Source organism: Haemaphysalis longicornis, unplaced genomic scaffold, assembly GCF_048455015.1.
Source record: "Haemaphysalis longicornis isolate Haplotype H1 unplaced genomic scaffold, Haemaphysalis longicornis Haplotype H1 scaffold_8, whole genome shotgun sequence".
Taxonomy (NCBI): Eukaryota; Metazoa; Arthropoda; class Arachnida; order Ixodida; family Ixodidae; genus Haemaphysalis; species Haemaphysalis longicornis.
The window spans coordinates 32563951-32577377 of record NW_027526445.1 but is presented as its reverse complement, the minus strand read 5'-3'; the positions used below and the strand labels follow the sequence as shown (position 1 = coordinate 32577377).

General features: G+C 48.8%; 1 protein-coding gene and 2 pseudogenes across 4 annotated transcripts in view; all 3 read left to right on the top strand.

Moving 5' to 3' along the window:
- LOC144148935 (iris pseudogene) overlaps positions 1–13427 on the top strand; it is an 84312-nt pseudogene that overhangs the window by 29532 nt on the left and 41353 nt on the right. The window lies entirely within an intron of this gene.
- The window catches only part of LOC144148937 (iris-like), a 37922-nt gene continuing 28150 nt past the window's right edge, over positions 3656–13427 (top strand). Inside the window, exon 1 of the mRNA XM_077680464.1 lies at positions 3656–3730. The gene's annotated coding sequence lies outside the window, so the exon portion shown is untranslated. The remainder of the gene's footprint in view (positions 3731–13427) is intronic.
- Positions 7719–13427, top strand: part of LOC144148933 (iris pseudogene) — a 70199-nt pseudogene continuing 64490 nt past the window's right edge. The window contains exon 1 of one of the 2 annotated variants that reach the window (XR_013318112.1): positions 7719–8140. The product of XR_013318112.1 is annotated as an iris pseudogene, transcript variant X1 (transcript). The remainder of the gene's footprint in view (positions 8141–13427) is intronic. The other variant, XR_013318113.1, reaches the window with a different exon arrangement.

Here is a 13427-nt window from a genome sequence, read left to right as displayed (position 1 = left end):
GGGGACATCTAAACGCAATGTTCGTAACACTATACAGAACATGAAGGTTCGCCCCCGCGTAGTAGCTGTCCTCGCACTCGCCGTCATCAAACATGCATCGTCAGCCGCATGCACAATCTTACGCTCAGGTGTCGCAGGTAACACCGAGGTTGTTCGAACACGCATGTCATGCACAGATGCAGTCTTGTCGTCGACAGCGGTTTCAGGGGCTGCCTGCATTTCGTCCCACCGAGAAGGCACAAGCAACACCAATGCACCCCGGGCTGCGGAGTTCTCAGCCCAGGGTTCGACGTAGCGCAGCGTAGGCCAGATCGAGCAAGTGCAGCGACGGCGCTGACAGATGACCGCCGTACAGCCGCTGCTCTCAGCCAGGATGCGTCGAGGACGTATCAGCAGGTCCAGGAGCCCCGCGACCGCAAAGTGCGGCCCAGCACCGAAGTGACGCCAAGCCATGAAGCACACGACGGCGCCGCCCGCACCAACACGCCTTCCATGGAGGAAGACACCAGCCGTAGGGAGCTCCCACGGCGCCGCGTCTAGGCCGCCTCCAAGTAGCTGCCACGCCAGGGCAGCCGCCAGTGGTCCCCAGCTCTCGAACGCTCGCCGACCCGGAGCAGCAGGTCGCATCACAGACATCGCGTAGCAAGCAAGCCTGGGTGACTCAACTCGCATTGCGTATCACATCGGCATTCCCGCAAGCCATGAAGTCAGGCATGGAAGAAATGCTATTCCTCAGCATCGGCCGCGTGGCACAACGCTAAGCAATTGCGGCTGTCAAAAGACGGTTTCCGACAGCGCACAAAAACTCACTTTCTCGAGGCGAAGGAGATTTTTTTTTTTCCCCGCTACGTGCAGAACCACTTAAAACAAGCATTCCGACGACACGCACCCCGCCATTCAGTGGAGAAGAGGGGCCGTTTCCCGTCCGTCTGCTACCGAGCCACGTCCTCCTCGGTCGTGCCCTCTCCCACGCGGTGCCGGCTCCGAAAAGCCTTCGGGCAACCCAGAGGCTTGCTCTACTGCCCCATTCGCACAGCCGTGAAGGAGACATCGGCTTTGTCGTCGGCCCTACCCGCTCGCTGCAATACAAACAGCTTAATGAGCGGCGGCGCCCATCGCGTCTCGCGATGTCGGAACGCCCGGTGCCGAGCCGCAATACCAGACAGCCCTTACGGCACCCGTGGCCCCTGGCCACACGGCTCCCAGAGCCCGACTCCCGGAGTCGATAAAAGAGACAGCAGAGAAAAGAAAATCGGGCCAAACAACTCAGCTTCCGTACTCGCTCACTTCGGGCTTGCAATTACAGCGCGGGCCTTATGCCCTAGCGCGTCATGGGTGCTGGACATCAAAATTTCAGTGCCTCAATTTGCCGCGGCAGAAACGTCCCGCCTAAACGGCGCACTGAGAAAACACGGCGCTCACATGTTCTAGCACGATGTAGCAACGTTCACTCCGCTCTCAAGAAAGTACGCCTGCCTCCGCCAGCGATCTGATTCACGCTAGCAGTAACACTTGTCAGGTTCGGACAGAGAACTTTTCTCACACCGAACAAAGACATGTTCCATGTTCCGAGAGCCAGCCCCACGTTGATGCGCCAGATGTGGGATATAGAAGAGGGTTAAAGTAGATTAGGTTTACTTTTCCCTGCAATAGCTAAACCGGCGACGAGAGAGACTAATCAGTCTTCGTCTTCTCGTTTCGCCCCGCTAGCAAGCTATCTCCCACCCCGCGGCTGCGCGCTGTGCCGCGCCAGCCGCGGCGGGCCGTGGCTCACCGGAACAAAGGAAGCGACAAGTGTTTTCGCTCATTGACATTTATTACTGAATAACAAACATCTAAAGAGCATGCAGGCTAGCTGGTTGACGGCGAGGATCTAGTTCCTCGCCCGGGCAATTTAAGGGAATCGAGAGGTTCGACTCACCGCGACAACAGTCATCTCCGGGGGCGCCTCAGCGCGCTCGCGTTTGCCTCGCTGGGACGCCGATGGCAGCCATTGTCGCCCTCCTTTTTGCCCGATCCTCGAAGGAAGGAGGTCGCCAGGCGCGTCCTGACGCCTCGCTTCCCGAGCTCCAACTCTCCCCCCGCAGCTCGCATCCCGCACGCGCTCGCCGGCTTAAAGACACTCCTACGGCGAGGAGTTAGATCCCCCTCGCCGACGTCTTGCCGAGCAAGTTCCCGCGAGGAGCAAGCGGTGTGGCGAAGCCGAACCAAAGGGAACGCACTAAGGTCGCGTTCCCACAGTATGTAGCTTACATGAAAGTGTGAGGACCATAAGCCATAACGGGCAAATCCCCATATGTGGGTATGCGTCGGATGCCGACAAGGAAGAGGACGCTCTCGTTCAGGCTCAGCCTCGCGTAAAGCTGGTCGTTTCGTCTCGCTCCTCCTGCGTTGACGCCTCGGCCACGAATAAACGAGCCGATAGTTCTACTGGAACGTCGAGTATCTCCTTTACAATTTTGCAGCAGCAGAAAAAGATTAGACGCCCTGTAAACCTCGTACGCTACTCATAAATGCCTAAAATTTTGCCACAGCGTGCCGCTTCAGCCATGCTACGGATATCCCGGAGGCGTTTCTTCTAGCTGTCTTCGTTGTCAAACGGCGGCCGTGTGTTTTATAAGCGCCGGGAGAGGGCGCAATCAGGTTTCGGCGGCGCGTGCCCCTAAATCCTGGGCATTGTTGTAGAAAAGAACAGGGGTCTGGGAGTCGTTTTCTTTGTTCGTTGGAGAACTGGAAGCCTAACATTGGGCACTATACTTGTACACCTGAACGCTGGAATGTACCGCAGCCAAGAACCAACTATGGCATGCAGTCGTTACGGTCCTGCTTACCGCGGCTACTCAACAGTCTTGTTTCTGAAAACATTGATATAAGCTTATGCTCCTCAACAGAATTGTATCGCCACTTTTCCTCCTTCTGAGAAATGACATTGTGCAATGTGTCTGGCTGTTTTTTTGTTGATATTATCCTTGTAATCCGCTGTATTGGTACTTGTGACATATTGCGATTGTAAAATGTAGTTTATTTTTTCTAAGTTGTAGTTTGTTTTCTTTTTTCTCATTCTCTCTGTCCTCCTTCTTTATTTTCTTTTCATTTGTTAATCAGTGCTCTTGCTCCGCTGCTGCCTGTCAACATAGATTTCAGGGCTAGTCAAGTTTCCTACCCGCAACTTTTCCCCCTCAATATCTTCCATAAAACTGTACTTTTATATGGAAATAAAGTAATTTCATTGTAAAGAAAGAAATCCAATGGTTAGCTCATTTATACGCGAGCAGTTATTGGAGCTATAAACATCCCTGCCGAGGTACTCTCTCAGTGGATTAATTCAACGTGGACGCCTTAAGCATAAGGACATCCCCCCGCCCCTCGAGAAAATGAACAATTGAATTCCTTACCCTCGATGAGCCATCCTCCACTTTGAGTAAGCGGCCACGTATCGTCACGGTTTCAACGGGGACTGCAACGGCGGAGCACCGTTTCTAATCGTCGATTGCGGTCACACGAAACACTGCTCGAGTTCCCGCGCACCCGAGATAGCCGCACGCCCAAAATAATCGCCGCTCTTTTGTGCGAATGAGAGCATGCTGCTCTTTTGCTTTGTTGAAGCCCGCCTGATAAGACTGATAAGATTCTGCGACTTCATCTACTTTGCCCACTAACGCAAGCGTATACCTGCGCCTATACACGCGCTGTGTAGTCGTCTGCGTGCTTGTCTGTCGCAGCGTGAGAGGTGGGGCATCATCATTCCTTGATTCTCTTTATATCTGTACCTATATTGTGTACCCTATTGCTATATGTACAGGGTGCCCCAGCTATCGTGCACGAAGATATTAAAAAAGAGCAATGGCGTTACTCGAAGAAAACCCAGTGCATCATGTTTCCAGCGCACTGGAGTAGCGGCCAGTAATTTTTTCGTTAATAAGATATAATTAAGTAATTGTATTTAATTATCTAATTCGAGAAGTATTGTCCCAACCATTAAAGTGTCAATGAGGCACTCGTTGGTGCCAACAAGTGGCATCGTACTGCAGTATTTCAGCGACGTACTATTTGCGTACTCATTAATTATCAGTGATACGGAACCGCACGAAATATAAAAAAATACCACATAAGGGCGCTCCCGTCCGCATCATAAAGCAGTGCCTTCAAACAAGCTGCTGCTGTGTTAGCCAGAATGGAATTAAGAAAAGAAAGAAAGAAGAAATCGCGACCAAGTTTGTGTCTTATCTGCACATGCAGGTGAGCTCCCTGCAGAGCTCAAAAATATCTCCACTACACTTCCTTTCCTTTTCTTTTCCCACAAATCGCAACAGCCACACATGCCCCGCAAAACTTGCTGCTCCTTCCACTCCATTATAAAGTTGGTGCGCTGTCTCTTCCGCCGTGTGCAGGCGAAACAGTTGCTTTGAATCATCTGATTGGAGGGCGTTGGTTTATGATGCGGGTGGGAGCGGCGTAACGTAGTATTTTTCACATTTCACGAGGTTTTTAATCAGTCAGAATAATTGAACACGCAATTCGTCGCTGGAAATACCGCAGTTAGATGCCTCTCGTGGTACAAGTACCTCATTAACACTTCAGTGATTGGAACAGTATTTCTCGAGTCAGGTAATCAATTACATTTACGTAATCAAATATTATTCCGGAAAAAAATAACGGCCGCTACATAACGGCACTGGAAATATTAAGCACCAGGATTTCTTCGAGTTACGCCGTTGCTCTTTTTTTAAATCTTGGTGCATGTTATCTGGAAAACCCTGTATATATATGCAATAACTAGCGTTCTCATCATCATCCTCATTCTCCTTCTTATCATAATCCTCATTTTTTGTTTCTGTCTATTTGTACTGCGTGTATTTATGTAATTCGTAGGACATTGTAAAAAAAACAGTGCACTTATGCTTGCTGCATTGTGCAAAGGAAAGGATGACAAAACGTGTGTCAGTTGTGCTTCCCGCAGTGTTTCTAGATATGCAAAAAAGTACGCCGTAATTTGCGCATATGAGTATACGCGCCTCAGCTAAGCCCGTGTTAGGGTTATGGTTAGGCTTAGCTTTTCTCATTTTCCATGTTGGTTTGGCTGGTGGCGGCGTTATATTCCAAGGCGTACGTAGGCATGGCGTCAGGGCCGCCATCAGGAGTACATGTATAAACTGGATCTATAGACAGAGAGAGCTTTGAAACCCGTGAAGACGATATTCGAAAGGACAAAATACAGCGTTGCAGCGTGTTACTATTTTTTTTGGTCCTACCCGTTTTATATCGGGTCAGTCTTAGAGCGCGATCGCGCATCGTATAAGAATAGCTCTATTTTACACTCGAAACTGCCCCAGCTATATTTGTTGGAGAGAGACGTGCTTCATTTTACTGATTGATTTATTGTGGGGCTGAAACCAGGGGCTGAAATGTTTGAGGAATGTTTTGGCTAAAGTTTTTCTAATTCAGTTGTACACGCCTACCTTTACAAGGCTATTATTGGCGATTTTGAAAAGTACCACATCATGCGGCTTCAATTATGATACTGCGAGATCACCGCGCTTATTCAAATCTGTGGACGCTTCAGTATAACTGCATTATGTATGAAATAATTCGAATGGTGTTTGATTAGATTAGAAATACACAAGCGAGCGGCGGATTGGAGCAGTCGGTACAAACGCGATCAGGCCGCGGTCTCATCACTAGTTACGCGTACACACAACGATGATTCTGTTAACTTTCCAAGCGCGTAGCCAAGCGGCTTTTGGGGGATGGTTGGTCGCATATCGTCCTTAACTCCAACTCTGGCACTTACCCACACAGTTATTGGACAATCACCCTCGACTCAATCCTCTTACTCACAAAATAAATACATAAAAAGCATAAATAAAAGCACACGTCGGAGGGGTGTTCTTTCTTTATTTAGTTGTCGCCTGAGCTTTCCAAACCGCTTCGACCATGTAACAATGGAGCAATCGGGTAGATGCCGGCTTCATAAAGCGAGGGACCCAGGTTTGATTATGGCCAGGGGAAGCGTTCTTATCTTACAGTTAACCCATGATCATTCATTATCATCATCGAGAAAGTTGGCTTTCCTGCGGGGCGTTTGGGCGTTACAGATGCCATCAGGGAGAAACTCAAGCTTCGCTTTAATAAACAAATAAATAGGCGGACTTCTTTTTTGCTCCCGCAGTCGGGATTACCTCACATTTCGCATGGGTTCCCGTTCATGGACGTCCCAGGGTCAAAGGGATGGCAGAAAGTCTAGCTGACCTCAGTATCAAAGCTCCACTGCATTTCGACATCCCAATATGTCGCTTTTTGCGTCGTCGAGACTGAGAAGGTTTTGCAGTCTAAATGGTACTCTTGTACATTTTCTCTTGCGTAGCCCAATTGTTGAAGCATTAAAATTTTTTTCCAGCGATCCACGCGTTTGTGCTTCATGTCAGTGAGCTTCATTGTAAAACTTCACTCCACCCGTAAGCTCTACCCGTAAGCTAAAGTCTGCCTCATTCGGATCGGCACTTTTTTGCTGACAGAAACGTGTCTATGGGGCTAGATCCAACAGTTAGTCAACGGTGTTTTGCACATTGCCGCTACCTCTGCTCTCGTAGTGGTGGTATAATTAATCGGAATGGCACGTTATACACCACTAATTCCTCCTTTTGGCTCCACAACTACCAATCACGCTTGTATTCCAGCAACAACCCGCTTGAATTGCTAAGAATGCTACACTGCAGAGGTTATTCATGTGGTTATGAATCATGCCACAGTTTCTTTTTTTTTTCTCATTTAGTGATACCCACCGCGGTGGTTGAGTGGCTGAAGCGCTTTATTGGTGCGCATGAGCGCAGAAGCCAGCTGCGGTGGCCGTTTTCCAGATGGAGGCGAAAAACTGTAACAACGTATGTCGAGTTGTTTTCCTCTTTTTGTGTGACGAGGAGATTTGGGTGCACGCGAAAGATCCCGACGTGGTTTAAACAACCCATGTCCGCAAACTAAGGGACCTCTCGCAACGAAGGTGTAGCTTTAGTTCGTAAAACCGCATTGGAGGCACACCTAAAAGCGCATTTAACTTTGGATTTATTAGATTCTGAATTGATACAAGCTTCTCCTCTTTTCCGGCTCCGTTGGTAAGATTGCACCTCTCAGCTTTTACCGGACAACGTACCTTTTGCACGTGACCAATCTCCCTGCGAAGCTGTGTCGAGCTCACTGAATGAAAAATCGTTATCAACAACTGTTACGAGCTGAACGCAGCAAATACTTCTGGGGCGGTATTCTCGTGTTTTGTCCATTCTGTGTCCACTTCAAAACTGTCCGTTTTGAGTAAGCCCTTATTGGCTAAAAGCGAACACCCGGATGTAACGTCCTGTAAACACAGCGGAGCTAAGAGCAGCGGCTTTTCGGAGCAGACGATTTTTCTTCGCCTTGTTGCGTCGCTGGCGGAACAATAAGCACATAAAAAATAGTTTGCCATAGGTTTAGTCGTTTAAAGTGTGTTGACAGGAGCAGTTGCGAAAACGTACACCAAAATCCCGCCTGCAACTGGAAGTATGTCACAATATAACGGATGCAAAACGGACGTTTTCAAAACGGACAAACACGAGAATCCCGCTGGATAACTGCGCCCCGCTGCGCCCCGAAGCCACGCAGCCACGCAGCCATCCGGCGGTATTGCTTGTGACTCGCCGCTAGAGACATCTCCGCGATGCTAGGGAACGTCGGCGTCGGGGAGTCCCACGCTGCCTAGGGACAAGTCTGGGTACTTCCGGTACCCAAGGGGCGTTGCCGCCGCTCTGAGCTGTTCGTTGCGAACCGTGCCGAACTCCACGTCGTCACGTTCGTTCGATGTATCGTTGAAAGCCTTAGTGCATTTGTGAAGTGAACCGATAAGAGTGTTGCCCAAAAGTACAGGAAACAGTTATCAACGGGACCTCATTGTGAGTCTGATGCTAGGGGAGGATAGGAGCTCACGAAGAAGAGTTATTTTGTCCTGAACGGCTGAGTGTCGAGATAAACAACGCCCGCGCGCTCCCAACCGCCGCCGTCTGACCGGAGCTTTCGAACGGGGCGGCAAGTAGGAGCGGGTACTTGGACTGCTTGGACGTTGTCACCTAACGCGGAGCACATATTCTTGAAGCCTCGTCGAAACTGATCTGAGGTATGTTCTACGTTTATAACTCGTGTGCTTTTTTTCTGCACTTCTGCAGCTGTATGATCATGCGGTGAGCAGGCGCTTGTCAATGTTCGTGAATCTCTGTGTTGTGTGTTGAAGTAACGGAGAAAGGTGTTTGTGTTGAGTGCCGGAGCGAATAACCTGAGTACTTGGTTGGTCTCTTAAATGTAGTAATACCAAAATCAAGCTCGCTAGCTACCGTCTAAACTTACTACTCATCGAGAACAATATCTGTTGCACGCTTCAAGGTCTTGCTTTCTCGTATTCGTATACGCTAAAAGACATACCTACTTGCCTACGCAGATTATAGACTAAAATGTGTTAGATATGCTCTGAGTTTTTTTTTTGACCAATTTGCACCCATTTCATTGTAAACGAGAGCTTTGTGTCCACAAATTCAGCTTACACCGCTCAGTGTTCCCCGCCTATTTTCTAACGTCGGCTATGACGTACGTCGCACCGGCGTCGTTGCAGGATCACGTTCAGTCGTTTTATAGAACGCTTAACCGAGAAAGAGAGGCTGCTCGTATGCCCAAACAATATATCAGTAATTTTTCCGCTTCCATAAATTTCGGAGGTGTTCTTACGCCAAAACACCCCCCCTCCCTTTTTCTACTCCCCTGCGTTTAACCTCTACAACATGTTCATTTAGAAGCAAAATGTTGGCATTAAGCATGAAATTAATGGAAACCTGGAAGGATGGCATAGCATAAAGAAACAAAGTTTGGTAACCAGTGTGTGAAGCTTTTATTGTAGTTGGTACTGTACTGACGTCGCGGATGACAAAACTAAGGTTTTGCACGTTCATTATACAGTCAAATAAACTGGGTACACTGGTTAAATAAACTGTGGGACGCAATGGCAAATATAGAACACCAACGAATCCACTTTGAATGCTGCCGTGAAGACAAAATACAATTTTTACGCCCGTTTGAAGGAAATGACGTTTTGCAATTGACTCAGCTGCATTCGATCCACGAAAGACCATTTTGCGCTGAAAAAAAAAAAAAACGCTAGAAATAGTGACATATTTTCAAATTTCCCGCTACAGTAAGGTAGTATGAGTTACGCAGGAGTTACGTAATATAAGCAAGCGCTTAAATAGAGTAATCAATGTTTTGATTATATGGTGACAGTCGAGGGGTATGATCAAACAGGTTTTAGGGCCCCACTACAAACAACCCAGTGACGTTTCTTGGCTCAGGCGTAGGTAGACGGCCGCGAATCGCACTAGCAAGACCGTGTGACGTCATGCAGTAAATCACCGGAAAGTGGCCAGGGAGTCTCGACTGCTTCATACGTTTTCTTTAATATCTCGATCACTTGTTTAACATTTGCGATAAAATTGGTAGCATTGTTATCGGGCGAAGCAGGCTTTTTAACCAATCAAATTTTCTTTTGTCTTCATGGCCCCTTTGAGGCGGATATCTTTGAAGCACTGGTCGGAGCACCTGTCTCGAACGTGTGCCCGTTGTCACTCACACAGACCGCGGTAAAGATATTGTTTCCGTTAGCGACGCAAGTAGGAACAAAGGGTCGCAACGTCCGCTAGACGCGTTTCAGCCGCCTGACCGAGCGTCTCAAGCAGGCGAGTTACCGTCCCCGCCACTAACGGAAATACACGTAGGCATGTCAACTGTAAGTTGATGGGTTGTCACATTATCATCGGTTTATAGAGTCGCAGGAGTTACATACCAGGGTGGATACTTGTCTGGGGTGGAAGGGGGGGGGGGGGGGGGGAGCATAGGCAAAGGGCAAAATCAACCACATTTTGTGACACCCCCCGTTTCTTTGTAAAAAATGTTTTGTTGTTTAATTATAAGTCGGGAGGAGTCAGATTAGACAAAGTATGGGTTTAATCCCAAGCACGCACAGAAAACTTAGCGGTGTTTATCACATGACGAAATTCGTAAATGACAAAGCGAGCGCAGAAAGTCGCGATTCTTGTCTTCGTATTTCCCTCTATCCAGTCGAACGTGAGTTGATTACTGTCTAGACCTTCGCAAGTAGGCGGAATACAAGGGAACAAAAAGCAGCTGCAATATTAATTCCAGGTGTCGTGACGTCATTCACTTCATGAGCACTACAAAGATCGCAAAACATCTTTTTCGTGAGCTCGGGGAGCAGCTGTAGTCGAGATTGCTCGAGGTGCTGTATTTATTTGCGATGAGGGTGTCGAAATACGAAAACACCCCCATCTTTGATTGCCGCATCTCATTTGTGCCTTTTTCGCAGACGTTTTTGCGTTCGGTTGTGTCCGTGAACGATGGCGCGCAGCCTTAATCTTTATATCGTAGTCGCCTCCTATCATCTATGTACTTGTGACGTCCCTCCTATACCACTTGGGTTTTGTTTGTAGAAGCAATCACTCGTAGTTCTGGGGGAGCGTTGCATGCCACCTCCTTTTTGGAATCAGAACGTCTAAACTATATATTTCTTACGAGTTGTTATTGCTATGATTTTATGATGTCAGTATTATAGGCGAAAATATTATAAATGATGTGTGGAAATTTAAATTTCCTTGTGAATTTCTCTAAAGGGCGGCAAAACCAATGAGTGCGTTTTTTCCCCTCATTTTGGGTTGGCTTGGGGTGAAGGGCTTTGATTATTATATAGCGTTCATGCACGAGCCAGTCAGGGGTCCGAAGTTTCTTGCATAGCTTCAGGGCACGCATCAAGGGTCGTAAACGAGCGGCAGACAGTAGAATGGCGCCGGCGTCGGGCCGTACTAGGTCGATGGCCCCTGGGGAAAGCGGCCATCGATTGCTCCTCAAGGGCACTGCAGTGAAACGCGACACATCAAAAGTGAATTCGGGACGCTTGGGCTTGTATGCTGGAGAGTCTTTTTCCCGTCCTTGTTTTGGAGGTTGAGGTATGAAGCCTATGTAATTGCCGCAAACAAGGAACTTGCGTGAACTTTAGCGCTGTGACGAGAAGCCGGGGTGGCGCGTCGCTTTTCGTGCAAAACTGCCGCATCCCCTTTCGCTTGTGAACTGTAAATCAAGAACAACAATATATATGCTAGCCTTCACAGCAGGCGAAACACGCCAAAAGCGGGGAAATGGCTTGAGGGGAATTTTATAAAAAAAGCAGCACTACGCATTTGTTCCATACAATTAAGAGCGCTTCGTTAGAATGAGTTACGATGATTCACATATCTGTTACAAATCACCGCATTTGTGATGCTCGTTCATGGTGGTGTTGCTACGAGCTTAGTACGTCCACCATTCATCGCAGTGAATTCGTCGTTCTCAGTATTACCGAAATGGAAGCATTCAACTCACACGACGCGACTGCGGTTTCCGTTTCCCCATAGAAAAAAAAAACACTTATGTATACAGTTCCAGCATAGGCGTGCGTATATCGAAGCTTGGTGGCCATCAATACGTGAAGATTTGCTCAAAGTTTCGAGAATGAGCCTACTGCCCAGCTTGCTTCAGAGATGCCGTTCGATGTCTAACGAAAGCTATCAGAACAAAGTACAGGTGAAATTGCATTTTTCCGAAGCGCGCGTCTGTCGTAGGTGGCACGATTCAACGGAGCGCCAAACACAGAACGAAAAAAAAAAAAAAACGCGCCAAAAAGAGGCCGCAGACGTCACGTGGCGGTGGCGGAAGCTCTTCGTCCTTGGCCCGATTCTCTGACGCGTGGCCGACCGGGAGGTCGTGTGGCGTGCAGCGTCGCCCGCATAGTGGTCGGGTGGCCCCACTGATCTCCACCAGAGTTGCTGGATGGCGCTTCGAGCTCTCCGGCGCACGGCCGCCGGAAGTTCGAGCGCTTGTCCCGGAAGTCGGGCCGTTCCAGCATAGCGCATGCTACGCATGGGCTGGTTTCGCACGCATTCCGCCAAAAATGCCTGCTTGTTGCGCCGTCAACTGCACAAGCAGACCAGAGAAGTCGTCTGGGAAGACGTTCTACTTGGAAGTATTACAATATTCTGAACGACGTGCGTGATACGCAGCGAAACGCAAATGTCATATAAGTGTCGTTTTTAAGCTGGCGCTCTTGTTACGCAGATTCCCTCGCTCTAAGCCGGATTTATACCGGCGTTGGGTGGCAAACTTATACCTACAGTTACACGGCGAAAGTAACCGCAGTTAAGTTTAACCGTGGTTACTAAACTTTAACCGCGGTTATCGCAAACTGCGGTTTTGGATGTTGCACGCGAAATTGCAAGTTTGGTAACCGCAGGCACTTGATTATGAGCGCACCAAAAATAAATTACCACACTTTTAACTTCACGATAAAAAAAAAAGAGAAGCAGTGTAGACAAAAAGAAATATCGTTAAAGCATTCGCTTCTGACACAAACGCAACGCACTCGTGCGCGGCGAGAAGAGGGGCTTCCCCAACAGCTCGCAACCGGCTTGGTTTGCTTAGGTCTGTTCGGTGTTGGGAACTTTCATCTTAGCATCGCGGTAGATATTTGACCACCGCTATCTCTACAACTGCGAATTACAATCCATCGCACAATTTTCCACCGCACACATCCGTTTTCTCGAATTCGGAATTTCTTTTCCGCGATCAGATTGATTTCGAAGAGCGGCGATGCGATAAGCTGTGGGATGGTTCGGGCCGCAAGCAGTGCCGTGCGGGCAGGTGCGCCGGCGTGTTTACAGGCACGGCCGACGCGCGCGCCGATCGTTTCCGTGTGCTGAAAACGCTTCAAGATTGCCTGCTATATCCATTTTTGGCGGACGACGCGCGGAATTTACAAATTTAGTACGGCGTTTGTCGTAGTTGATCGGGCGGATCGGGAAACGAGCCGCTGCTGACGGGCAGTCGCGCTGATTGCGAGAGCGATGCAAAGAACGTAAGCGCGTCTTGGGGACAGCTTTTGGGCGCCCGCTATTTGAGAACCTTTGTCTCTTCCGAACGCCAGGTGATTATTTTTTTTTCGCCTCCGCTGATGCGCCGCCACCTGCGTCCGAACTGAATTGTGCGATTTCGAGCACTGCGGCTGCAGAAAGTGCGGTTAGCGTGACCGAACTGAGGTGCCAAGCTCAGTTTGCGCTAACCATGGTTAGCGACGTAACCGCAGTTTCCTCTGTCGTGTAACGCAGCAAACTGCGGTTTTGTCTAACCGCGGTTTGCTTAACAGTGGTTAACTGTGCCCGTGTAACTAGCTCTCCATCCCCAGGCAGCAGGCTCTGCAGTGACCACTTTACTGACAACTGTTTTAACAGAACGGGCGCACGAACTCGGCTACAGCCTGTCGCCGTGCCCACGTTGTTTTCTTTCTAGCATAAATACCTAGCATAAATTCCTAGCAT